The 25,716-nt window shown below is 36.0% G+C and overlaps 1 protein-coding gene across 1 annotated transcript in view; it reads left to right on the plus strand.

Annotated features, from left to right (window-relative positions):
- The window catches only part of KCND2 (potassium voltage-gated channel subfamily D member 2), a 493,576-nt gene that overhangs the window by 178,423 nt on the left and 289,437 nt on the right, over nucleotides 1–25,716 (plus strand). The window lies entirely within an intron of this gene.

A 25,716-nucleotide genomic window follows, 5' to 3' on the forward strand; every position in this document is an offset into this window, starting at 1 on the left:
ATAACATAAGCATTGACTAGGAGTCTAAAGAGAAAGAATAGCATACTTAAGAAAGTGAATATTTATTTTGCTTTATCGTAAAGTTTGATGTATATGTGAAAATGACAAAGAATGAACAGTTAGGTGGAGTTAAATAAAAATCCTCTGATTTGCCTCTACTGTTGTTACCCTCTGTTTATCCTGATTCCCCATCACAAAACCCAAGAATAGGGAATTGAGACGATGCTAGATTCCAGTCTTAAGTAAATAGGTACGTGGCAGTACCTACCAACAAGGTGAGAATAAGAAAGAGGCTCAGACCTAAGTGGGAAGAAAATTAGCTCAATGTTGGATCTTTTGAATGTGAGATTGCTGTGGAAGAACCAAACTCAAGGTGTGGTCCACAGACCTCTAAGGCTCCCGGAATGTTTCTGAGAATCTACACGATCAACTCTAATTTCATAACGTTACTAAGGTGTTATTTTCTGTTTTCCACTGCATTGGTCTTTTTGCTCACAGTGCACACGCCATGCCAGCGACGACTCTTGGCAGTTTAGCCGTAGTCAGTTGTCATTATATTCTTCACTTACAAAAAGAAAAACAAAACAAAACTTTTAAAAGCCAATAAAATACTAGTTTTATCAAATGTCAAATGTCAATCCTTGGGTACTTATCTTTTTAATAATCTTGTGAGCAAATGGGAAGTACACAAAAAGAACTTGCCACACATACAGATTGTATTCAGGAAAAAAGAAAACAAAAATACTTATGTGATTGTCTCAGTTGCAAGCTGAACTAGCCAATTTTTTCAAGGTGCACCATTTTTATCTGAGAGAACAACCACTAGACAAATCATGATTGCTCGTTATCTGGCTGACATGTTGAAATTGAATACAATCAGTCCCTCACTTCAAGGGAAACCACTGACAGCATTTGTGGACAATAATAAAATTCAAGTTTTCAGGTAAATGTAAAAAAGTTGGAAAACTAGCATCTGCCACTGTAAGCTTGATATCCAATAAAGACAGTCTTCATGAGATTATAATGATAAGTTAAAAAAATATGACTTTTGATTTAGTATAAAGAATTATGTCAAAATTTGGAAAATCTGTATCTCCGTCAGTATTTTCCAAATGACTTGTGGGTAATTTTTCAAAATTATGCATGGATATATGATCCACTCAAAGAGAAAGATAGAAAGGGTTTTAACATTACAGAGTTCTAAAATTTCATTGATCTATGTATTAGTTTGATAGTGCTGTCAAAGCAAAACTGCCACAGGCTGTATGGCTTAAACAACAGAAATTTATCTTCTCATAGAACCAAAGGCTGGAAGTTTAAGATCAAGGTTCCGGCAGATAGGATTTCTCCTGAGTCGTCTTTCCCTGGCTTACAGTTAGCCACTGTGTCTTCACACAGCCTTTTCTCTGTGTGCATATACAACCCTGGTATCTTTCCTGTTCTTATAAAGACACCAATCATGTTAGATTAGGGCTGCGCCCTTGTGAGTCATTCAATCTTAATTGCCTTTTCAAAGCTCTGTTTCCAAAGGCAGTCCCATTGAGGGTTAGGGTTAGAGCTTCAACATATGAATTTTGGAGGATACAATTCAGTCCATAACAATCTGTTTTCAGATTTCACGTTGAAATCAACTTTTAGTCTTCTACTGCCTGCCAAATTTTAGTGTAATATCAAAGACAAGTATCCATAATTCATACTAAGGTTATTGAAATATTAATCCCTTTCCCATCTATTTCCTTAATATACTTCAACCAAAACAGCATATCATAAGAGGTTGAATGCGGGTATGAGTATCCAACTGTCTTCTATTAAGCCACACATTTACAAATATGTACAACAATGTACAAAAATGTACCACAACCTTACACTAATTTTTTATTTTCTAAGATATTTATCATAAAAACATTTTTAAATAGGCAATTACCAATTACATTTTTTACTATTATTTTTAAGGAATTAAAAAATTTCTGGCTTAATAGCTAATATACTAAGTATTAATAAATACAACACACATAAATAAAAACTCTTTGTTCCTCATTCATTTAAGTGTCCAAAAGGTTATAAAGAGCAAAAAGTTTAACATCTAAAGCTTTAGAATATCAGCTTGGATATTGGATATGTGTTTAGATATGTGGATATATTATTGGATATGTGGATATGTGTTCATCCTGAAGATGATTCATCAAAGTCAAAGAACAAATAAGAAGAAATCACTATCTGATTTAAGAGAAAAAAAAAAAAAAAGCAAGCTTTAGGAAAACCTGTATTTATAGGCCAGATAGAGAAGGATGGACTGACAAAGGAGAATGACAAGGAAAGCCTACTTTTTGTCCCATGCTATGCTGAAAGCTAGGTACACAGAAATAAACGAAATAAACGTGACCCATGCCTTCACTGAGCTTAGAGTCCAGTGGAAGAGAGTGGAAAAACAACTTTTTTTGAAAATCCAGGGAAACTAGTTTTTAGAAGGGAGTGGTAAGTGTCAGTGACTGCAGAGGATTCAATTAGGTAAGGACAGAAAGGTACTCCCTTCCATCAAGGAGGTTGCTTATGGTGAACTTGTTGAACGTAGTCAGTGGACTGCAGTGGGCAAGGAATGAGTGCAAGAACAGGAAGCTTTTCTGCCTTTTCAAAATCAGGGAATGGATCATTTTCCAGTCCTTATCTCAGATGAGAAAGAAGAGTCCTCCAGTGACTTTGGGGGAAGGAAACCTTCTGGCTTATTTTGCCTCATCATTATTTTTGTTGCCCATAACCCTAAGTTTCATATTTACCATAAATAACCAGGACTTGTACTTTGATGTTATCTGGCACTGCATTTGAATTATGTCTGTTGATAGATATCAAAGATAGATTACTTTAACAATCTCTCCCTCTCTCTCTCTCTCTCTCTCTCTCACACACACACACACACACACACACACACACACACACAGAGTCTTCTGTTCCCAACTGTTCCTGAGAGCTTAGATATATGCAGTGTTAAGAGGGTTATTACTTCATACAACAGAATAAATCTCTGTTGCTCAGTTCTAATTCCTAAAATACATGGCCTCAGTATGAATCTACATTTAACTGCAATAAACGTATGCTCATTCATCCTATATATGTCTTATGAATCAACCAAACATTAACATTTTCACTCTGACAGACCCTCAAATATTTGAAGATAGTCTATACTTGTTCTTTTAGTATTTTGTCCCCCAGTATAAATACCAGGATTCTTTCCAAGCAGTTCCCAGGTGAGAAGGTATTTTCATACTTCACTCATCCTGATAGCTCCTCTCTAGATATTTCCTGGTATACTAATGACTCTATAAAGACTGCCAAGAATTGCATACTGCATTTTCAGATGTGTTTGCAACTATATATGTACATTAGAACTATTGACATAGACACTACATTTTTCTTGATAACCTGAGAAAGCATCCTGTCAGTGTATATATTATATCAGTGGGCTTATTTGGCTAGTATGGCATGGGTAATACTCAGTTTTAGAGAGGCGTGTCATAAAATGGAGTACTATTCATACCTTTTATATGTGTGTATTGTACACATACATATATGTGTGTTATACTCACAGAACTTGAAGTAAATTGAAAATATATTTTAAGAGAAATGAGAATAGTCATAACTTTTTTCCAAGCAACACCATTCCTGATCATTTTAACAAAGGAAAACACCTCTACGCTTGCCTTAGCTTGAACATCATTGTCTCTCTGTTGGAGAGTTATTTGTCTCATATGAAATCCCTTCCTTGTCAGTCCTCTTCTAAGTACAAATGTAATCATTGCACTGTGCCACTTCAAAACCTTTTATGGTCCCCCATCAATTGCAAGGCCAAACCTCCTAACCTGACTCTCATTGCCCTTCCCAGCCTGGATCCTACCTGTGTTTCCACTTCAGTCTCCTACCACTCCCCATGTTGCTGCTCCGGGCTTCAATCACACTGGATGAGTAGGTCTCCCACCTCTAGCTGTGACTTTTCAGAGATAGTAGAAAGGGGATTTGGGTAGGAAGAGGAGGGGATAGTGATCACTATCATCTAGAGGCTTCTTCAAATTAAAATGTTTTCCTCCCCCTTCCTAGAGATGTTCGCATTTCCTCATTGGGAGTGGGGACCACTTATTGAGTGTGATTACAGGGATGAGTCATTGTTAATGCTGAGAGGATATCATGACCCTAGTTGAAGTAAAATAGACAAAGATGGAGCAGTACTGCCCTCCTTGCCCATGTACTGTATGAATCCAAAGCTTCTTTCAGAATTCTGCCCAAATATTATGTCTTCTCTCAAGCCCTGCCTGTCTCCTATCATCAGGGGCTCCATATACATTATACTGGTTTGAACTATATCAAATAGGCTATTATTTGGTCTTTTTAGTCCTAAGTAAACTCCTTGTGGTTTACTTGTAGATCTATGAGCACACATCTCACTGTACTTAATCCTTTGTTTATAAATCTGTCTCGTACTTAGATTATTCCTTAGGAGTAGAAACCACAATGTATCCCTGACAATCAGCACTATTGCCTGACATGTACTAAGTGATCAATAAATGACTATTGAATGAAATGATGAATAATAAAAAACAGTTAACCTACTTCTAAACAATAGAAGAATGATGGCACTTTTACAATCATCAAAAATAAGGTCAGTATTAAGCACATCAGCAAATGTGAAATTATACAGTGTAACAAGTTTAAAATATAAGAGCATAGTTTTTGTAAACAGGTAAAATATGTAAAGAAGCATGAATATAAGACATGTTAGGGTGAGTGATGAGATTGACTATCTAATTTTAAAATTATGTTTTATTAACTTAATATTTTTTAAAGAAATGTATTTTTAAGCCTGTGTTAAATGTAGAGTAAGTGTGTGTCCTACTATTTACTCACTGTTGAGGGCATAGAATGTCTTAAATCTTACATTTACAATCTTACATCTTACAATCAATCATCTTACAATCTTGCATCTCCTTACATTTTATACAGTGTATGTGTGCCATATATGATCAATAACCCATCTATTAAGTGAATGGAAAATTTAAGTGCCTAAATTATAAGTATGGGAAATAATAGTCAGAAAATATTTTGTTAAGGGACCTCAATGAATCAAAGCCTAACTTGCTTCATTGCATTAAGAAGCACTGGTGAAACATGTAAAAATTAGTCCAATACTATTGGATGTCTTAACTCTCTCAGATCCCCCAGCTCTATTCTAAGGGTAGGTGGTTGTGAGGCCGAGCCTCCAGGGAGAGTCTGACTAAACCACAGAAAGGATCTACCAGAGGAAAGATGATTAGTCCTTGCTAGTCTTTTTTTTTTTTTTTTTTTTTTTTTTTTTCCTCCCTTTTGTTCTGTGGGTGAAATTATCAAAGGAATAAAAGCAGGTGTGTCCTCGTCTGGACTTCCCATTGCCTTGAGCATAGTTTCCATAGATGCCTGGGGCAGCCAAAGAATCTAGCTCCTGAGCCCTGGTTGTGAAAACCTTCTCTCCTAAGCAGGGTCTCATGGTCCTTGATTCTGAACAGAGGCTATAGTTTGTAGAAATCACTATTGCTTCCTGATTTCTCTTTTCTTTCTCTCATCTTCTTTATTCCTCTATACCTATTCTCTCCCTTGTGAAAAATGCATGAATTCAAATGCAATGAAACACAGTGGCGGCTACACTAAAAGGAGAAATGGTTGAATCAAGAGCTCCTATTCTGGCTGGAATTTATTGCTTATTTGCCTTTGGACAGTTGCCTCTTGTGGGGATACAACAGAGAGAGACCATGAAAGCTCATGGGTCCCAATGTGACGCTTTGACCTAATTAGTTTATTTTCACTGCTGTGTAAAAAGATCTTAGAGAAAAAATAGACCTTTCCAGGTGTGAGCTATTACCCTGAAATAGCATTTCCCACCTGCACTAGTCTGTGATCATTGTCCATTAGTAGATGTCAGAGGACACATTGTCTTCTATTCAAGACTCACAGGACTGACAGACTATTTTTTTTTTTTAAAGGAATGTGATATATTTGCATGGTAGAAAACTATTCACATCTAATCTGTAGGGGGAAACATGAATAATTTATCTTGCAAATATTAAAATTTATGTGTAGAATAGAAAAAATAAATTTTAGACTAGCTAACCCTCTCATTCCTTCTCGTTTGCATTATGCTTTAGAAAGCCAATGTTTCTTAAAATTTAAAAGTAACTAGATACAAAGTAAGGAAATTATCTCATCATTTTTATAGCAAATAGTATAATGCATAATGTAATGATGGTTATAATAAATGAAGAAACTTACTTAAAAATTAAGTATGCATTCATACAATTTAGGACTAATCAAAACTCAGCTTGAACATTAATAATAATTTATAATGATAATAATAATTATTATTGTTATATAATTTTAAAATGGATCTAAACCACTAAACTGAACTATAATTTCTTCTGGCATATATAACCATTGTATGTATGAATAGCCAGCCTCATTGCAGCCCATCCTCTGCTCTTCCCCTCTTTCCTTTCCACTGCCATATGTTTGTTTGTTTGAGTATTTGGGCAATGGATATGTTTTCTTAGGCCCGCCCCCCTGCCCCCAGCAGAGTTGGCTGCACCATTAAGGTACTCTGCACTATATTAAGGAAAATTAGGGTTCAGAATTTAGAATCTGCAGCCATGTGGTATCTGGTCTAATCAGATAAAAAATGTTAAGAAATAGGTCTAAGAGTGGATTGGGAAGGCTGAAATGTTGATCAGAATCAATTACAATATAACTACAGACTTGAGAATTATAATGACTAAAACCAAAATAAAGAGACACACGAACAGTAAGAGAAGGGAAGGCCATTAACTGAATATACTTTTGAGATTGATAAACTACTGTTATCATATAGAAAAAGAATACATTATTTCCAGTAAAAATTCGCCATCGTTGTTGACAAGCTTAAGGGGAGGATAAGAAAAAAAAAAAAAAAAACAGAAAGGAAACACAGGATAGAGTAGACAAATATTCTCATAGTAGATTTTAATATATACCATGATTGTGGAATGAAAGGTAATCTATGAATAAAGTAATTGTGATGTGTAGTTTAGTTAAGAAACAGAGAGTAGTAGGTAAATAAAATAATTAGGTATATTATGTAAATACAGTAGTTAGAACGCAATATTTGATCAATAGGAATTGTCCTATATGTCATTTGTAGATACACAGCAGAGAGAAATCTCAGTGTATAAGCACAGGTATTCAAGTATGCAAGAAACCCAGTTTTCTGCATTTTTCTCTAGCTGAATTTAATTTGTATTTGGAGCCCCAGTTCCATCAAGTGGCAGAAACTCAATCTCAATCAGCCCTAACTGACTCTCCTCCAGGACTATGTCTACAAAATGCCAGGTGGGGGGCCATCTGGCCCTTAGTGTCATCAGCTATCCCTGCCGGTACCCACAGAGACTTCCTTCTTTCTGTCTGGTCTGTGGTCACTGGTCCCTGCAGGTTGTCACTGCAGCCTCCTTGTCCTCATGGCAAGGACGCATTAAGCCTGCAGGCTCTCTGTGAATTTTTCACTGGAGGAATTTTGCTTCCCCTGTACTGCTCTAGGCTAAGGAGAACTCTGTGAGCTGCTCTCAGCCCACATGCCCCATCAGATCTTGCTTTTAGAGATCCTCAATTCATCTGAAAATTTTGTCATTCTCTCCCAACAATGGGGCTTGTTCTGTGGGCATCCGTAAAGCAAGCACCCTTTCTCAATGATGTCAAAAACATTTAGATTCATCTTTTTTGTGTCCACTTTTCTTTCTCTTCCTAGCCCTTTGAAATTTTGCCCTGGAGAGGGAGCTGAGATAGGAAGAACAATTTCTTTTACTCATTGTGCAATCTTCCATATGTTTTGGGTTTTGAAACTCAAAATCTAATAGCTAAATCTTATTTCTAATGTCGGTAACTACTTGATACAATGAGTATGGAACATTCTAACCATCTGAGTTAGGGGAAGAGGCATAAGATTAAAAAAAAATACTACTCACAGAATTCACATTGGTAATATAATAATATACTAACCTCCTAGAGATAATTTTCAAGTTATCGAATAAAATTAATTAATCCTATATTACATATTTATATATATGATAGTAACAATATAGTGATATATTTATTTTACCTATTTCCATATCAGATACTGAGTAATTATAGCAAATACATTTCTAGATTTGAAACTTTTTTTTTTCTTGTAGTAACCATTGGAAACAAACTGAAGCTATCACATTAGAATGCAGCTCTATGTAGTTAAATTCTGAATGGCTAAGCAAATGTGATCCAACTTTATCTGATAATAAATTTTTGAGTGCTTCTGGGACTGTGTGCCTCTTAGATAATGCTCCCTAAAAATCACTTCTCTGACTTGAAGAATTAGAAATTGAAGAGCAGAGATTCTGGATTGTACTACATAATGAAAGTCTAGAAGGTTTGGCCTTCATTTTGCTCATAGAAGATAAGGTACATGCTTTGGAAACCAGATGAGCAACTGCCATGCTTGGCAAGCATGAAACTGAAACACTTTATAGAGGACTAGTCCACCTCAAAACAAGGGTGTCAGTAGGCAGCCTCATTTCTCCAGAAAACAATTTTGGATGTGCAACAGCATTTGATCAAGTGCTTAATTTGGTATCCAGAATCTCACTTCATAGATAAAGTAGTAATTGAGAAAAATTCAATCCAGATGTTATCAGGAGTTGGTCACAGTGATAGAATAATTTCCTGCTGCTCTCCTGGAACATCTTATACTCATTGGTAAGATTCTTGGTGTAGCCACTTTATAATATTGTGTTTACTTCATTCAGCCTTAAATGGAATCATTTCATATAGGTCAATTTAATGTATTCCAAACATAACAACAATAATTAGGTAGAGAAAGAGATAGATATATGGATGCATATAGATATTTATGAAGGACATTTATAGGCACTAAAGCCGGTTTGTTTTTATTGTAGTTACTTCATGATAATAAGAGTAATAAAACCATATAGTATGCATAAAGAGAATTCCTATGGTCCAATTAAATCTAAAATGATCTGAAATCCTAAAGTCAAACATTAAAAAACATATAGTGAGAATGGGAAGTGGTCTTCCAGAATATCTCTCTGTCGGCTTTGATTCTTGTAGCCCTAAGTAAATCAGATATTGTGTTCATTCAGCTGGACTCATAGCTTGCTTTTATTCATTTGTAATTCATATATATATTATATATTTTATGTATAGTTATTGAAATTATAAGCCACATTATATTGTTTTAAACAGCTTTTTCCTATACTATTCATGTACTCCTCAATTGACAGTTATATATCAACCTTCTTCTTCATGCCAGAACCAGAACCTTGTTCTAGAAACTGTATTCTTGTTCATTTTGGCTAGGTCTTAGTTAGGGAAGGTTAATAGTGAATATCATGCCTGATGTTCCTTTACTCGATAAATGAAATATCAGACTGGGAGAATCAAGCCTCCACTTTATTAAGAAAGCAGACATTATATTTTTAAATAAATTGAACTTTGAACTGCATTTTAGGGGAAATTAGGGTGCACTGTGTTTCAAATATATGTTGCAGGTGCCATGTTTAAGAAAATAATTGAAATGGATTTTTTTCCAGATTCTAGAGCCTACCAATTAGAATAGAGTTTAAATGGGTTTTAGGTCAAAGGATCTTCTCTTAGCACTTTGTTTTGAAATATTTAATCAAAATAGTAGTGTTGGAAGGAATAATTGAGCTCTAAACACAGAGGCATCTTGTCCCTATAAAAAGCATGAATCCAAAACTCTGAGAAGTACTTGGATTCCCATTCTCCAGCATCAGTTAAATCATGTATTCATCACCACTAAATACTAAATATTAACTGAATCCTTATTCTGTGTCATTCAGGGTATTAAGCCTGGGTACAGCAGTAAACTGAAATGACAAGGCCTCTCTTCAGAATTTATAATTTTGGTTTATATATGCGCCTGTATTTCACACAATCTCTCTCCTGAAATTGTACCATAAAAATTTGTCTGAATCATTGGTTCATTAGGCATTTTCTACATTATAGAGTTTTAGAGAAAATACAAAATTGGTCGTAAGATTCGAATGTACCTAGTTCCTAAGTAACCTCTTTCCTGTTCTCTGGTATGGCTGCCTGTATGCGTGTCAGATGCTTGTATTTACCTCTTAGAATCTCTGCTAAAACCAGAAGCTAGAAAGTCATAAATAACAGTCACAATTCAAGCTATTTTAAATATAATCCAATGTTTGAAGATTCAGAAGGCACAGAGGATTTTATAGTGATGACTTCATCATTACAAAACATTATTTTTCAATCTCCTGTAGATATAGTGATATTAGATAGTAACTAATTACATTTGATGTATCATCAAATAAGCCCTACTAGATTATAAGTGAAGTCTAGGATTTCTTGAATTGTGTTTACTTTTATTATAGAATTATATTAATCAGGACCCAGTAAAGAAATTCTTAAGCTAGCTCCGTGATCTCAGTTAGCTCTCCTTAAAGAATTGTTGAAAACAAATATTGTATTTTATATTCATGTTCTAGGGAAGGAAAAGTAACAGGAATGAAATATAATTTAATCTTTGACTTTTAGATGAGGTTGTTTACAAAATTAAAGCAGATGGCTAACGTTTTCAGATGAAGGATGATGAACAGTTTTCAAGAATGCAAGAATTTATTTCATTTTATTCATGTAGATATAAAGCAAGATTTTCTTCAGTTATTTTAAGTTTGTGAATTCACTTCACTGTTCAGAAATTGTCTGAGGGAATGAAGTCAGGTAATGAGATACTAACAAATTGTTTTTAAAGAAGAGTAGTTGACCAAAAATGTGTACTTAGAACTTCTGTATCTCATTTATTCCACGCATTTCCCTCCCAGAGAGGCACTTCCAGAACTTCTGTGCATAAGCAGCTCCCTACCTGAACCAGCCTCTGACACACTGAATTGTACTTATATATGCCTCCTCCTGCAGTGCGCCCATACAGATGCTCTGAATCCCAGGGTTTCTGATCTTGGTGAGCTTTTGTGTATTCTTAGGTTTTATCTTTCCAGGATTGCTCATCTCTGAATATATCTTCAATTATTCTATTCTTGCATAAAGAATGTCTTTAATACCAAGGTTGTTTTTCAATAAGCAAGTAACCCAAAATGCTCAAATTTTGAGGGTACCATTTTCTGTGTGTTTAGCAATCCTTCAGTTGAGTGAGAAGCAGTCAGAGCCTTCTTGCTGTTGATTCCATTTCCAGTTACCCACGCTGATGACATGGGTACATGGAAATAAAATAATACAAGAGCACCTGTCATAACACTACAACCAGCAATTTCATGGAAGACAAAGTAGATCAGACCAGTTGCCTGGCTTTGGAAAGACAAAACTAGTTAATGAGAGAATCCATAATTTATGGATATTTTGAAATTGAAGAGTGTTCTGTAGAACCAGAGGGATCTGTGTTTTAGTCTTGAGTCTTTTCTTTGCAGTTTTGTGAAATTGCAGAAGTTATATAACTTCTCTGTTACAGATTTTGTTCACCTGTATTAAGAAAATATGCCTAAAAGTTGTTAAGAGAATTACTATGCAGTTTATGAGAGATATAGGAGTACCTGGCACATGGTAAGATTTTAATATATATTTTCTTTATGTGGTGCAGCAGCAAGTGGGCACAATCCTATTCTTATTACTCTTTAGTAAACAGCTCTTTGGTTTTGAGCCTCGTTTATCAAAGTCAGAGATTATTCTTAATACTGGGAATGAGTGGCAGGGTGGGTTTTATTTACTTTTTCTTTATGTAAAGAATGAGTATGCACTTAATAATAGTTTATAAAATAATAAATGACTGGTAAAATAAATGGGTATCTAACAGGCAACCCAGAGAAAATGGGACATAGAAAATCCTCTTTTATACAACACGTAATTAACCTGTAGAAGATTTTCCTACACCAACAACTAATTGCAGAATGAGTTTAACAAATGGCCAGATATGGAACTAAAATTAATTAAGGGAAATATCACTGTGCTTCAGGGAATAAGTTTATCAGAAAATAATGTATGTGCTCAAGATTATGGTTACCATACTCTGCCCATGGCTGTAAATTTCTTTCTAGCACATTGGCTATTGTTGTGGGTTTGTGTAAGCTGCCAGCAAGTTGACAGCCAGCTGATATCCAAGAAGTTTCCCCAGTCTCTATTCCTTATCCTTTCTTTCCCTTTGGTTATCTGACAGACAAGGAAGCCCATTCAGAATCCAGAACAAAGCCCAGTTCTTGGTAAAAAGTACCACGGACACCGGCATATGCTTCCTTCCTATTGAAACAAGAACCATATCACCCCCACAATTTACAAAACAAGTTTAGAAATTCCAGCATCAGGGGACACTATGTATAACCAACAAAGAGAACCCTCCATTGACTGTGCTGTGGAGAGTCTCCCTAAGAGTAACGGACTGAAGGAAGCATTATGGTCTGGGATCTCAAGCTTGCAATCTGTGGGCCCAGTACAGTCAGCACATACGTGGTGTGTGTCCAGAATGGAGACTGTTAAATTGTGAATATTTTTAGTTAGGCATGCTCTGCCTAGTATACTACAGCCTCCTCTGTGACCTGTTATCTTAAGTTTGTTGATTTGAGTCTGCAACTTTTGATGTAGGACAGCCTTTCTTTAATTGAGGAGGAAAATAATAAGTAGAGACTACAGAATTCTATAAAGGACAAAAGGCCACACAAAAGTAAGTGGGGACCTAAAAGTTAGCAGAGTGAAAAGAGAAAATAGCAAATCCTTTTTGAAACAATGTGTAATTAACCTATTGAACATTGTGATTTGCATAGTTGGACAGCAATTAATTGCTGAGTGTGTTTAACATGACACACATCAAGTGATTTTTATAGACACCCATCTGAGAAGTTACACAACAGCATTTTCAAGAACACGAAATGGCTATGTGACTGGTTCTGACAGCATGCTCTCTGCATAGCCATCAGTGTCCTCTATACAGAGCTGGCCAGTGTGGTTGCCCATGTGTGTCCATCATTTCCAGCTCTTGTTTTAAAGCAAGCTCAGGAAAAAAAAAAAACAGTCTTCATCTATTTGGGTTTTTACCTAAAGATAAATAAAAGAAGAAATATAAGATCTATGAATGTTCTCAAGATCATAAATTGGCTACCTCCCTATATTTTGCTCTAGGGGAAAACAGGTGTAACAAGAGTAGGTGTGTGGGTACATGCATGTTTGCATATGTGTGTGTGTGTGTGTGTGTGCTTGCCATTCTATCACTTCCTAGTATTTCTGGGCTAGCGGCTCATAATCATGAACTGGATTGTTGTCAGTTTTGATGGTCAACCTCAGGTAGGTAGACCCAGAGAAGCAGTTCAGTGTGCTTGCTTTTTACTGATAATCAGGGTGAGGTGTGCTGCTGAAATTGCATATCTGATGCTTGCTTTCCCACTATCTCCCCCAAGGCAATGTTACTGTGACAGACTGAAGACTGGGGTAGAAGAAATTCTGGCTTTGAAAGATTAGATAGAATTTTCTACTCTTCCCAGGCACTAAACCCTCAGAAAAACTTGAAAGTTTCACTAGCTAATGATTTCCAAGGAAAAGAGAAAACAGTTGTCCTCCAGAAGAAAAGAATATAAAGAAAGTATTGGAGTCTCAGCCTCCTTCCATGGAGAAATTGACATTGCCATCATTTCTCTCCTATCCGTTCTGTCTATAAAGTCCTCCTGACTGGTCTCCCTCCCTCCCCATTGCCAGTTTTCCCCCAACTCAATCACCTTGCCAAGGAATACTGAATTTATTTTGTTGAATCATAATACTCATTCTCAACACTGTCAAAGATTGATCATATCATTCTTCAATTCCAAAATTTTCAAAGACTTCCCATTGCCTATTAAGACACATTTATTTGCATGGCATTTGATGTCCAGTGTGATATTGGAGCCCACTTTTCCAACTTCCTTTATCACTGCTTCCTTTTGTAAACTATATCCTCCAGTTTTTTCTCAACTAGAGTGCTTTTAGCATTTTTGGAGGGGTGACATTTTTCCGTGTGATGACACTGATTATAGAATCCTTGACTTTAGCACAGAAAACTCCAATGGCACCTCTCCATCATTGTGACAACCAAAAATGCCCGCACCCATTTCTAAACCCCCAGTGGTAATACTGTATTCCTGTTCAAGATCTGTTCTTGAACTTTACTTGTTTTCCTGCCTTCATTCCTTATTACTCTGCTTCCTTGACTTGAAATGTCTTTCCCTCATATCTTAATACCCTAACTTATGATGCCTTAATGAAATTACCTCTATCTCTGGTTCAAAGAGATTTCTCCTTCCTCCTAAATTCGCAAGGCAATTCATAATCAAGCGCCTACCACATGCCAGGCAGTCTTGTTACTTGCTTTACGTGTATTTTTTCCAGTTAACGTTGTGCTTCCTTGCTCATAGTGAGTGGTATTGAAACTTACTGAATTTGCAAAGGCTACCTTTATTTACCTTTTCCCTCTTCCTCCCACCAAAGGACAAGTTAGAGGTGAAATCTAAATTCTCTAATCTTATTAGACCTTGAGCATTCACCTATTTCTATCTCAAGTACAAGCCCTTTTATTAATTTTCATGAAGGCAATATATTGACTTAGTTATTGCCTAGACTTGCCATACATTTCTTACCTTGTATACTAGACTAGTAACTGCTTAAAGTCAAGGCATCTAATTTATCTTCTTTTTTACTAAGTACCCCAGCAGAGTACACTGGGGTCTCAAACAGGTCTCAAAAAATATTTACTGTGAAAATTTGTATAGTGAAAATAATGACTAATGTATTCCAATGTTTAGTGCTCACTTTAAAACCTAGAGGAGTTCAAAAGAGTCAAGATCTAGAATATCAGAACATTGCTTGGGGGTAGGGGTGGTTAGATGAGAATAGCTTAAAAATTAAAACTAAAGAAACTTAAGAGGTCAACTTCAGTTTTTCAAACAAATATATAATAACAATGTCATACTATAAAACCGACATAAAATGCCAGGAAATTTTTGATATTTTGGGGATGTTAAGGGGTAATGATTCAGAGCACATTAAGAAGGGCAATTGCACAATTCCCATTACCATCAATGAAACTCATATGGTAAAATTCACACACACTTCAGTGGAAGCATGACCTCAACTGTCATTGGACATGTTACTCTTCATGGTGTGTGATTTTCTTCTCTAATTTGAGGCAATTTAATTTTCTGCCCACTTCACAAAGAAATGTCAGGCTGAATGACTAGAGCATTGATGTTGAACATCTTTCTTCACACATTGTATTTACAGTAAAATTGATTCTGTTATCCTTGATATCACCCAATGAAGGCAAAAACTGCAATATACTTTGATATATACTCACTTTGAAAATAAGATTTTGGACACAAGTTATAGACATACTTATAAAACATCTTAAAATGTGAAATTAAAAAAAACAAATTTTAGTTAAACAAATGAAAAAAACATTATTGAAAAACAGTCATGTATTAACTGTGTTCTCTAAAATTTCAGGATGAACTATATATCGGAAAAGATGCAGTACTTGGTTTGTGTGTTCATTTTAAATTTATAGATCCGGGACACATGGCTGGCTCAATAGGAGGAGCATGCAACTCTTGATCTCAGGGTCATAGTTCAAGCTTCATGTTCCGTGTAGAGATTACTTAAATAAGTAAATGAACTTGAAAAAATAAATTTTATAGCTCAAAAACAGAGTAGTGGTTAAAAGGACAGTCTCTGGAACCAGACTGTTCACACACTGGTTCTACTGTTTACCAGCTCTGTCACCTTAGGTGAGTTATATAACATTGCCGAACCTCAGTTTCCTTATCGATTAATTAAAAGTACTGGAATTCCTACTCCATAAAATTCTTGCAAAGTTAAAATAATAAGTTTAGATCACTTTTTTGTAAGTTTATTTATTTATTTTGAGAGAGAGAGAGAGAGAGAGAGAGAGAGAGAGAGAGAGAGAGAACATGTAACACAAGTGGGGAGGGGCAGAGAGAGAGGGAGAAAGAGAATCCCAAGCAGGCTCTGTACATGCGGGGCTCGAACTCATGAACCATGAGGTCATGCCTGAGCTGAAGTCGGACGCTTAACCCACTGAACCACCCAGGTACCCCTAAATCACTTTTGAGAGTGCTTAGCACATGGTGATGTACAAAAAAATGTTCATTAGCATATTGACATTTATTATTAATATGATAGATATTCTAATGGAAAATAAACATAAACTAAGCCAATTATCACGTGGGTTTTATTATGATGCTCTTTCAAAGTATATTTGCTCTGATTAGTCTATTTTACTGTATATTAGGGGAAAGTATATAAATGTAACACATATGTTCTATAACTATTTTAGAGGACTCTTAATTCATAAATATCAATAAATAAGCAATGATAGGACTTACTCACTAATCCCCATGAAATGTTTTTATCTACCTCCTCCCTCCTCCTTTACTCCAACACAGACATTCAGTCTACCTGCTTGAGGATAGGAGGGACCATTTCCAACTGGATCCTTCATCTTTATTACCTAACATTGTCTTGGCACATAGTAGGCACTCAGTAAAAATTAATTCAATCCAGCCTTTCTCAAAATAAACATTCCACTTTATTTCTCCACCTAGCCAATGAACCCAACCATCCTTAACCATGCTCTGGGGCCTTTGATCTTTTCGTCTTTCCCATCTGAGAAAGAGTTGGAGCTCCCTCACCTCCTCCTGTACAGCGCTTCTAGTTCACCCTAATCTCTGCCTCCTCGAACTTCCTGCAACCAGATTCAGCACAATAGAATTTAGCACTACATTGATTTAGTTGCATATCAAATTTGAATCTTCAACTAGACCAGGTGCAATTTGGGGGCAGAAGTCAATTTATACTTCTTTGTAACATCTCACAGTTGGTCCTCAACAAATAATTATTATTTGATAACTACCAACACCCACACTAGGATTCTTCCCCTGCCGAATTAATCTCTCTACTTTAATTATTTGCTTTTTGTTCCAGTGTTGGAGTGGAATTATTTCAATGTTAAAGGAAGAAAGATCTGTAATATTGCATGTTGTATGTCACACACACACACACACACACACACACACACACATCATATGAAGTTGGGAAATTGGGGCAGGATTCTAGCTTCTGACTCAGGGACACTGAATGAATACGTATTTTCTTTGTACTCATAGGCCAAGAGGAGACTAAGTCAGTTGGTCCTATATCCAGATTCTGTTGTTATAAGGGGTGGGGGATGACAGAGCAAATGCCTTGGAGTTTCCTGAGTCTAACACAGCTATTAATCAGTTATGGAGACCATTAAGTACCAACCAATATAATTTCACTTGCTATTTTAATGTATTTTGCATTTCTAAAAAATTAGTGTACTTCGTTTTCTAATTCTCTAAAGAGTCACTTAAAGAGATTCAAAATTTTAGTAGAGTAGATTTTACTACATAAATTATCACCAAATATTTTGTAAGTAATAGTTCACATTAATTGAAAGAGACAATATTTTATCCCCATTTTATATAGGTGAGGAAATTGAAATTCCAGGAAGTTAAATAATTACTCAAGATCACACAGGTTAGAAATGGATGAGCCAGATTCAAACCCAGGAAGTCTGACCAGACTACATTCATAACTACCATAGCTTACCTCTGGTGGACCCCATAGTTTGCATAAACCTGACACCCATTTCCTTTCTGAGAGCCTGTTTGCATAACAGTTGTTTTCCTGGTTTCCTTGAAGGAAAGGATGGAGGACGCAGTCTAGATCTGGCCAACAGGAGTAGCAGAAATGCATTCTGGGTCTTTAATTTTGTACCCTGGGGGAAAAATAGAAAGATGCATTAAAAGAGGCCCAGTTCTGTCCCTAATTTTAGATATTGATATGTGAGGATGTGATGCTTGGAGCTTCTGTAGCCGCAACTGAAAAAAGAAAAAAAAGTCAAAAGAATTACAGAAAAAACTATTTAGAGGATGTGTATTTTTAAGCTTCTGGACTGACCCTGTACCTCCTTTTATATGCATTTTTTTATTCGAGAATAATAATCTTTATTGCTTAAGCTTTTTTGTTGGATATTGTTACCTATAGCTCAAAACCTATATATAAAATATATATATAGGTTTTGATATATAAATTTCTCAGTTTACAAAAATATAAATTATTTTTATATAAAATATAAATTTATATTTATAAATTTCTAAAATTTCTAAAATATAAATTTCTAAAACTTAGTCAACTCTTATATCTTGTCATAAAATATAACCTTTTGCTTCTTCCAATTAGCAAAATTCGTGATCCCCTTGAATATTTATAAGCATCACTAATTATTAGATTAGATCACCACTTTGATTCATGAATTGTTAGTTGCAGCATATGTTATAAATTGCATTGGCAGATTTGACAAAGAAAACCTTATTTTTAAAAATATAGATCCATTTGAATTATTTGACATTCTTATATAATAATCAGGCAAATGAAAGTACATTTCCATTTTATTCCCTTTTTTGTATTTTTTTTAAAGTTTATTTATTTATTTTGAGGGAGAGAGAGAGAAAGAGAGCAAGAGCAGGGCAGGGGCAGAGAGAGAGAGAGAGAGAGAGAGAGAGAGAGAGAGAGACCCAAGCAGTCTCACACTCTTAGCACAGAGCCTGACATGGAGCTTGAACTCACAAACCATGAGATCACGACCTGAGTGGAAATCAAGAATCAGAGGCTTAAAGGACACTGAGCCACCTAGATGCCCCACCGGTTTTATATTTAAATTAAACTTAAACTTGTGTTAGTATGTCAGTATGTCTGTCATACAGATTTCACCAGCCCCCCTCTCACCTAAACAATCATACATGAGAAAATGTAAATCTTTCCTCCAAATTTAAAAATCTGGTTTTCAAACAGCACCATACTTGCCCACATTGTCCTACTAGCTTTTCCCTCATCAGATTGAAGATAAGAATTAACCACCCTTTAAGGAGATTTTAGATTCTATGTAAGAGAGTATATGTTCCCAGTTTGTTTTATTTTTTTGTTTTGTTTTAATAAAACATTGGTTCATTAGTCACTGAGCATTTTTAATATTGGAAAAACGCTCTTCATTTAAAGCTAAGAGTTTTGGTTTTTATTAAAAGCTGAGTTTTGGGGCGCCTGGGTGGCTTGGTCGGTTAAGCGTCCGACTTCGGCTCAGGTCATGATCTCACAGTCCGTGAGTTCGAGCCCTGTGTGGGCTCTGTGCTGACAGCTCAGAGCCTGGAACCTGTTTCGGATTCTGTGTCTCCCTCTCTCTCTGCCTCTCCCCTGTTCATGCTCTGTCTCTCTCTGTCTCAAAAATAAATAAATGTTAAAAAAAAATTTTAAAAAGCTGAGTTTTAATTTCATTGTGATAAGCTAGGAAATGAAGACGTAGATTTATTTACATTATTACATTACAATAATTTCTGAACCATTAAGATAAGACTATCACTTCCTGGGGAGAAAGCAAAAAAAAAAAAAAAAAAAAAAAAAGAAGGTTTTTAGTTAAGCCTGCCATTCACTCTATAATTTACCTGCAGTGCATTGACAACTGTGACGTCAAAGCACATAACACTACAGCTTGCTCAGCCTATTTCAAATGTGAATCTGTAATGACAAAGTGCCAGTTTCAGCCTTCTGTAAATAAAACCATTGAGCAAAACTCAGAGGTTTAGCTATGTCACTACAGTCACCCTCTATAATATAAAATTTTGCGAAAAAACATCCAAATTAGTAAGAATTCCTACAGGGAGACATCCTCTAATGTCCTCTGAAGATCTTATTACATATGTTATTTAAATACACGTGTTTGACTCAAGTAAAGAAAAGTACCCATTCTCCACCCAAGTGTGTAATGGGGAGTGCCATAAAAGTTCGGTGATTTGAATGCTTGAGGAGGGGGTGGTGCATAAGGAGAGGGGATAGAGTAATAAAGGCAAAAACAGCAACAGGAGGACTAGGCTCCCAAAGACAGTGGTGAAAAGCTCTTTGTGGATTTATGGGAAGCGGAGTCAGCAGTGACGCATGAACACAGACTGGAACTCTCGGTCAGCTGCAGTGTGCATTCTGTAGTCTGTGCCATGTGATTTGATTTAGAGGTATTAAGAGAAGACACTAAGGAAATAGGATTTGGCTTAGGGTAAGTATACAGATATCTAAAGTTGTAGGCTGTGGGCTATGTTTGGGATAGAGCACATTTCCTTCATCTCATATTTCCATAAGGGAAGGAGACATTTCATCCACTGTCCAGAAGGGAATGATATTAAGGTGAATGTTACTAATACTTCTACTACTTAGCATTCCCTGAAGGAGAGATAGAGGGATTTACTACTTGTTGGCGATATGGAGGAAGCTGGCAACCACTGGGCTGGGCCCCAAAAATCAGTGGAATTTCCTTTGACTAAAAGTAAAAAAGTGGTCCTCTGTAATTCTCATTCTAATTCCCTCTCTTTTCTCATTCCCTCTTTCCTGCTCTCTCTTGCATCTTCCTCAAAGCATTGCCTCTCCCTTTGCTCCCTGTCTGCCTGTGGCTCAGACAGAACTTTCCCATTGCAGTAGTCCATTTGGGGATGGAGGTAGGAGGTTCAAGTTTTCCATTGTTGCATGTACCAATAAAAAGTCAATACTGTATCTAGATTGTTATGTGGTGCTCTGTGTCTGCTTGCAATTGGTTGGAATCTATAGGAGGAAACTGGTCAACTGCTTGGCTTACTTTAATGTCCCATAAATCACTAGATTCTGGGGAGCATCAGTTCTCACGAAAAAAAATACATTTAGTACTCCTCTGTGGACAGAGTGGGGAATCTGAATGGCAGACACTTTTGTTATATAAGAAGTGTAGAAATAAGAAATCAATAAAAAAGTAAGAAATCAATTAAAAAGTTAGAAATCGATGGTTTTATAGCTTACTTAAATGTTTCTTAAAAAATTAAAATAATGAAAATAATAATAGGTATTCATCGAATATATTATTATAGGTCAGGTACTGTACCATGTGCTATATACACTTATCACACCAATTATTTCAAACACCTTCAAACTACAGATTGACAAGTTCCTATTACCGCATAAGGACTACAGTTTTGCTGTAGACGGGTAAAGCCCAAATGACTGACACAAGGTTTAAACATAATAGTAAACACATGACTCTAGTGATGTCACCTCCCCTTCTGTGCCCATTTTAGACTTTGCTAATCAAGCACAACACAATCACAACCAATCAATCTGCATTGACCCAGAGAAATGAAGTCTATTCACCATTCTGATGCCAGCATAACCCCAGAAGGATCTAAACTCTTGATTTGCTATGCTTCCATGTCACTTAAAATTCTAGAAATCTCAGTAGCTTAGATGAATTTTCTAAATAGCCAGTCACAGGCTAAGCCCATGTGTACTGATAAGTCAAGAGAGCCATCTTGAGTAGTTTTTCTGTTTTGTGAACTGTTTGCATAGTGTTTATGTCTGTGATTAACCAAACTATAACAGAAGTCAGTAAAAGATGTTTTACTGACAAAAGGCTTTTTAATTCAATCACTTTCTTCTTATCTAAGAGCTCATTTTATAGAAAAGAGGCAAGAAAAATATGAAAATAGAATAGACCACAAGCTTTGTTGTCAAAAATCTCTGGGTTCAAGTTCTGGCTCTGCCATTCTATTTTCTTGTGCAAGTTACTTACAGCTCCACTCCTTGATTTGTCCCTTTGTAAAATAGAGTTAATCAGTAGTACTTTCGGCAGGGGCTCGATGGAAAGATTGAGTGGGAAAAGGTATCTGAAAACACTTAGACCTGAACACATAGAGACTATTTTTTAAATCTATTATTGCAGGGGCACCTGGGTGGCTCAGTTGGTTAAGCACTGACTTCAGCTCAGGTCATGATCTCAAGGTTTGTGACTTCAAGCTCCACGTCAGGTTCTGTGCTGACAGCTCAGAGCCTGGAGCCTACTTTGGATCCTGTATCTTCCTCTCTCTCTGCCCCTCCCCTGCTTGTACTCTGTCCCTCTCAAAAAATAAAATTAAAAAATGTTAAATCTATTATTGCAGATTAATAACAAAAGACTGCTTCAAGCCATGCTCCTCTTAGAGAAGATTGGCATGGGTTTGGCTGAAACATTTCATTTTGAATGAGTAATGTGATGCTTTCTGGTTTAAAACAACTGATGTGATGAAAGGATATTCCTCTGTAAGTAATGACTAGGTGGATGACATTGGGCAATCTACCTAAGTTCTCTGAAACCCATTTGTATAAAATAATGACATCAGTTTGGATGATCTTTAATAATCTGTATAATTCTTAAAATCCATTTTTAATTGGTATTAATTATTTGGCCTTACTTTAGCACTTCAAACTTTGTGCTTATCTTTGGGTTTTTACAATACTAATATCTTTGTATCCATATAGTACCCAGAGAAATTCAGCTGTTTCTGTTTTCCTGGCTTACTTTCTCTCTAGGAATATCACAATATGTAAAGGCAATTTCATTATTATGAAACTGATTATTGTATTTGCTACAAATTTGAAATTATAGTCATGTTAATAACATGTGTAAAGTAGCACATTAAGAATAGATTTAGTGTAGTATATCACCTTTTGGAATGTGTTATTGGCAACTATATAAAATTGTATCACAGAGAGAAGATGCCAAAGCATTTGATCTCATTAAAATTTCATGAAAAATGTCTGAGTTTTTGCTTATGTGCAATTTCATATGGAAAGAATCCATACTATTTAGCAGGTTCTCAATTGTCAGTGACCCAAAAATCAGAAACTGTTTCTATTACCTCTCATCTGCTTCCTATCTCACCTGACCTGTTTTTATTCTTCAGTATATTCCTCCATATTTTGCAAATGACAAACAGGAAGAAAGAAGTAGGGATTGCAGCCCCTTTATTCTGTTCTATCTCAGGGTAAGGTAATGCATTTCTTAAAGTAGATTGTAATATTCATGCTTTCATTAAATGATTATTGAGCATTGCATTGGTGACGGTTCTTTATTCCAAGTAACAAAGCTACGTATGGCTTATTTAGGCAAAAAGGAAGTTCATAAAAGGATATTAGGTAATTCACAGAACAGTTGACAATTTTAGAGAACCAAGCATTGGCCTAGGCAGCCAAAATTACACCTGAAACCATACCTCACCATTAATCTGATAAAGGGCAGCTGAGAGAAGAAAATTCCAACGTTCCCTGCATTTGTGCACTGACTCTCCGGGATATGCTCTTTGTGGATACCTCTGTAAGGAGGACCCCAGAACAAGAGTCTGGGCCCAAGACACAAGGGAGTTTGTGGAAACAAATATTTAACATTTCTACCTTCTGTAAGTCAGACAGTCTCTGACGTCAACCAGGACTCATTAGATGAGAGTGTTCCAACAACCTAAAAATGGATTCAGATGGTGGATGGGCAAAATGAATAAAAGTGTTATTGATTCTATGTCTACCATAACCACACAGTGTGTATCAGGTCCCAAGAAAATGAAAATGAATAATTCACATTCTTTGTTTTCAAGAAGAACAAAGCCTAGTTAGGGTAATGGTTAAATGAAATTTTGAAATTGTGTAATAGGAGGTATGGGAACATAAAATTGAGAGGATGAAATATATACCATAATTATTTGAGAACTGTCTAGTTATTAACTTTAAATGAAGATAATGAATCGAATGTTCTTCCTACATAGAAAATCCTTGGATTTTGTTGACTCTTCTCTTTCTCTCACAACTCTACCTGATCCACCAGCAAATCCTGTTGACTCTTCTTCAGTTTGTATCTAGTAAAGTATCATCATCATCGTCATCATCATTATTACTACTTCCTAATTCCTACTGTCTGCAAAACAAAGCAGCCAATATGAACCAATTAAAATGGAAGTCAGAGCATGTGTCTCAGAACCTTCCAATAGTTCTAAATTACTCACAGAAACAAAACAAAACAAAATAACAACAAAAAAGCCCAACTACTTAGAGTGACCTAAAAGCCCAACAAGTCCTGGCCTTCCGCCTCCATCACTACTGCTCTGGCCACTTCCTTCTTCATTGACTGCTCTGACCACAGCTTCCCTCTTGTCTGTTCTTCCAGCATAGGAGATGTGTTTCTGTCTACAGTACTTGATCTTAATTTGTTGTCTGTTCCCCCTGCCTAGAAAGTTCACCCATAAATGATCTGCATAGCATGTTCCTTCACCTCCTTTAGTCTTTACTCAACCATACCTTATTGGTGAACCCTTCTCTGATCATTCTATTAAAAATTTCAATGATTGCTCCCACTCCCAGCATGGCATTCCCCATCCCTTCCTTGCTTTACATTTTTTTCAGAGCGGTTATCACTATCTGATATTTTATATCATTTGTTTATTTATTTTATTCATTGTTTGTATCTCTCTTCCCTGAGGATGTAAGCTCCATCTGAGCAAGAATTTTTATCTCTCTGGTTAGTGCTGTATCCACAGTGCCTAAAACAGCAGTTCCTGGCATATAGTAAACACTCAATAAATTTTTGTAAAATAAATGTTTGAATAAAAACCCCAACTGAAGGATAGAAACACATAGAGATTTCTTTTTCTTTCTTACTTTTTCGCCTTGTGCCTCAGAATTTATTTTCCTAGTAATTTAATTTTAGAATCTATTATTTCAGCATCCTATTTTCATCATCACTCTTGTGAATACAGTCCAGGAATCCTCCTTCTCCCCCAAATAAATGCCAGCATAAAGATGTTTTTCTTGTCCTCTAAAAAGAACAAGGAAAGAGCATCTTAATAACTTGAACTGCATCTTCTACGTGTTTCTTTCTCAATGCTTTCTTCCTTTTGCTTCTTTCTGCTAATGAGTCTCATCTTAGAATTTAATCTAGGCAGAAACATAAATGCTCCCAATTAGGAGGGAATTTTTCCCTTTTCAAACTTGGGAAGAAGAAAATTCTTTTCTTAACTGTGTCCTAGGTCACCAACTTCCTCCATAACTAAGCATAACATTATTATCTCTTTTGTAGAGTAAGTGGAGATCCCTTTAGAGAATTTTATCAAATAAGTACGGTAGTCCAGACACTCTTTAGGAGCTTGCAAAGCTGTAGTGTAATTTTATTCAAAAAACAATATTAGAGATCTAAATTATTAACCCCACATTACAGTTTGGAAAATGGAAGCTGGACAAAAATAGGCAATGTGCCCAAACTCAGCTGTCTAGGGGAGGAACTTCTATCCTAACTCACACTGGCCTGACTCTGAAAATGGTTCTCCTTCCACTTCCTTACATCCTGATTGCAAATACCTCTTCATGCATCCTGTCTCCTCTTTCATCATTGCAGTTTTGTTCTCAGCCGCCTAAGGCTCCTTAAGTTGCTAAAAAACTTGAGAGAATGTGTCATCACCAAGACCCCTCCCCCTTTTTTTAACATTTGAAATTTGAATCTAGAATATAAACCATAGAAATATTATCTACTCTGAACACATATAAGGAGGTAAGTTACAAAACAATCTAAAAAGTCTGTGGGAGTATCAGGGACATCTACATGCTGATGCTGATTATATTTTACAGGCTAAAGAGAAACTAGGGGCAGGCTGAACCCTCAAATTAGGGTGATTGCCTCTTTCAAAGAAAGACCACTTTCTTTCAATCTAAACAAAATGAAGCACATAGAAGACAAAAGAAATTTAAGAGGCTTGACACTCTTCTTTA

This window comes from Panthera onca, chromosome A2 (assembly GCF_046562875.1).
Source record: "Panthera onca isolate mPanOnc1 chromosome A2, mPanOnc1 haplotype 2, whole genome shotgun sequence".
NCBI lineage: Eukaryota > Metazoa > Chordata > Mammalia > Carnivora > Felidae > Panthera > Panthera onca.